Consider the following 3187-nt stretch of genomic DNA (forward strand, 5'->3'; position numbering starts at 1 on the left):
TTTTCCCTTAGAGCTCAGAAACCATACAGAAGAGGAGGTGGATAGATTGTAGGAGTCAGAGAGGCTGGATGACACCAAGGAAACTGTCTCTTCCAGACACAGCTGGCCTGATGCAATATCAACTCACAGAGATCATGGCAGCGTGCACAGAGCCTGCAAATGTCCAAGCCATACAGGGTCCCAGTCCTGAAATAGGCAAGCAGATACAATCTCCAACTCTTAACCAAGAAGCTATCTCCAATAGAGAACTGCTTGCAAAGGAAAATCAAAAATTCTCCTTTACCAATCAAGACTAGCTATTTTCACCACGTTTCAGTGTAGTTCCCATGCCCAAAGTCGATGGCCAACAACATACACGCACGCACGCACGACCACTGATCACCAGTGCTTTCCCTGCTTTGAAGTCCGCTTTCCGCTTCTCCATATCTTGTTCAAGCTTATCAATCTTTTCTTGTCTTTTCCTTTTCTTCCATGCAAGGAAAGACTCTAGAGTGATTTTGGTAACATTTGAACCTAAGGCAGAACGCTCTCTCTCAATTAGATCTTCTAATGAAATCTCATCTTCTTTCTCTTCTTTCTTTCTTCAGCACAAACCCAGGAGGCAGTGCATGGCGATACATGCAATTGTCGCCACCTCCCGGACACACTCAAAATCAGCCATACTTGTTATTTTCAATAGCTTCAAGGAAATGTCTGCACACTATTTGAGTTTTTGGTTTTTTCTTTTCTGCCTCACCGTGCTTCTTGTTTACTACTTCTTCCAGCTTTTTCTCATCCCAATTATCCATAGTATCTTTTTCAAGTTCTTCATCTCTTGCATCAATGTAAACACTTCGCTTTTCACATTTTCTCTCCAAAGTGAGGACATGAGAGAACTTACATTTATCTCCTTTAGTACACTATCCTTGTTTGAAGAATGCACACACCACAGATTTGAAATCTGCACCTTTACTTATTTTTTGTGCAGCAACTACAGGTTTGAATAGCTCATTTAGCTCTTGTAGTTCTTTCTTCTTGTCATCTTTCTTCAATTTCTTTTCAGCTTCACTTTGTGCTACCTGACGTGGATTCTGTTGACCAAACTTCACTTGATGAGTGACAGCCTTAATAAACTTCTGTTGCTTTGCTCCTTTCTTATTCTTTAGACCGAAAGTTTTGTCCTCGATGATCTTCTCCTTCTTCTTCTGCTCCGCCTTCTTGCTGCCCCCGGCCTGAGCCTGTTTCTTGGGGGGCATCGCGGAGGCGGGGGCACCGGGCCCACTGCGGCGCAGATGGCTACCGTCGGGGCGTCCAGCAGCACGGCGGGAGCAGGAAGACCCAGCCGCTGCCGCAGCACCCGGGAACAGTAATTTTTTTTTTTTTTTTTTTTTTTTGAGACAGGGTTTCTCTGTGTAGCTTTGCGCCTTTCCTGGATCTCGCTCTGTAGACCAGGCTGGCCTCGAACTCACAAAGATCCGCCTGCCTCTGCCTCCCGAGTGGCATGTGCCACCACCGCCCGGCTGGAACAGCAATTTTTAAAATGCTAACTTTTCCAATCACTGAGAATTGCTAAATTTGTGCCAGATCTGTGAAGCATTAATATGGCATCATATATTCCATTCAAGATGAATATACTACATGGTTAATAATATGAATGCTGGTGTACCTTACACTAAACATATACATTCAATGGTTTATTGACTTTAAATATAATTTGCCCCTGAGCTCATAAGTTGCATGCAAGGTTGATTTTCATGGAAAAGTGAAATTCAGTTGATAGTACCTATTTATATTTATAAATTAAGTACAAACTTCAAGAGCAAAATTTTTCATTTGATTTAAATAAGTATTTGGGAAAATATGCTGTGTTATTTTCTTTTTAACTTCACAATACTTTATTTCAATTTAGGAGGCAACACTCAAAGAGCACGACTCTGGGAGAAGATGTGGAATTCGAGGTTTGACTCCTCTGACTGACTCATAGCAGCCTGATTAGCCAAACAATGTTCGGCTCTGACTTCTGTCAACACCATGGCTGCACAGACTTGTTATTGTGGGTACCAGACTGTTTCCTAGATCCTCAGAGAAGACATAGAAACACACTTTCTATATGTCAGTATCTATATGTGTTTGTTTGTGTCAGATTTCTGGTTGAAAGCATAACGATCAAAAGAAAAAAGGCAACAGATACTATTAGTATCTGCTAATTCTGAAATAATCTATCAAGGTGAAGGGATTTTTTCATATTTGTATGCTGCAAAAATAATGTAGATAAAGTATTTAGTACACATATTGGTTTTTTTGGTACTGATGAATTTTGTTGGACATTCTCAAACATATATATGTTTATAATTTATTCTGATTACTTCCTTTCCCACATGTTCTCTAATCTCCCTTCCATTCCTGTCAATTACAGCTCCCCATCCCTACCAAATGTTTTACTAAAACCATGATTTGGGTATGTTTTTATGACCTATTTGCTTTAACTATTGGACTGAAGGCAGTGGAGCCTGGTAGGGTCATCCTTGTGTATACAACAGAACGAAGTGTTTCTGTCATGTTCAGAACTCTACCATTAGCAAGTATTTTTACAATAAGGGGTAGGGACCCTTGAATTATTCTTCTATCCATGCCTGGATGTTGATTGGCCCATTCTTGTGCTGAACCAGTGTAGGCATCCAGCTGCTGTGAGCTATGACTGTAAAGGTAGTATCTTGCCCAGAAGATGGCATTTTGATAACCTTCCTCCTATTCTACATCTTTCTCTCTATCATCTACCCCTGACTCTTAGAGGGGATGGCACAAATGTCCTCTTTATGGCTGAGCACTGGCCCAACACGTATTCTCCAGGACTTACGGGGTCATGTTGATTGGCGTTCACCATTGTTCTCTTGAAAGAGAGCCTTTCCTGATTATGGATGAGAATAGGAGTTGTCTCTGGCTATAAATAAAAAATGCTTTCAGGGCAATTGTACATTTTTCTCATTTATTTAGCTAAATAACAGTTTCCAGTTCTCCTGTACCGCCTAAAACATGCTCTGCTTTGGTTTGTTGTACCTAGTTTACCAAAGCAGGCATGGATTCTCTCCTCCAGTGCAGGTCTCAAATGGAATCAGGAATCAGTTGGTTCCTCTTTAAGAATAGCACAGCTGTGACTTAAGTAGATACATCTTACCTGACATCGGTTTTGAGTTTGCAAAAAAAAGAA

The 3187-nt window shown here is 41.0% G+C and overlaps 1 pseudogene; it reads right to left on the reverse strand.

The window, feature by feature from the left end:
• Positions 1 to 292: 292 nt before the first annotated feature.
• Positions 293 to 1336, reverse strand: LOC102915948 (zinc finger CCCH domain-containing protein 15 pseudogene; annotated as a pseudogene).
• Between the last annotated feature and the right edge of the window lie 1851 nt (positions 1337 to 3187).

This window comes from Peromyscus maniculatus, chromosome 4, assembly GCF_049852395.1.
Source record: "Peromyscus maniculatus bairdii isolate BWxNUB_F1_BW_parent chromosome 4, HU_Pman_BW_mat_3.1, whole genome shotgun sequence".
Classification (NCBI taxonomy): domain Eukaryota; kingdom Metazoa; phylum Chordata; class Mammalia; order Rodentia; family Cricetidae; genus Peromyscus; species Peromyscus maniculatus.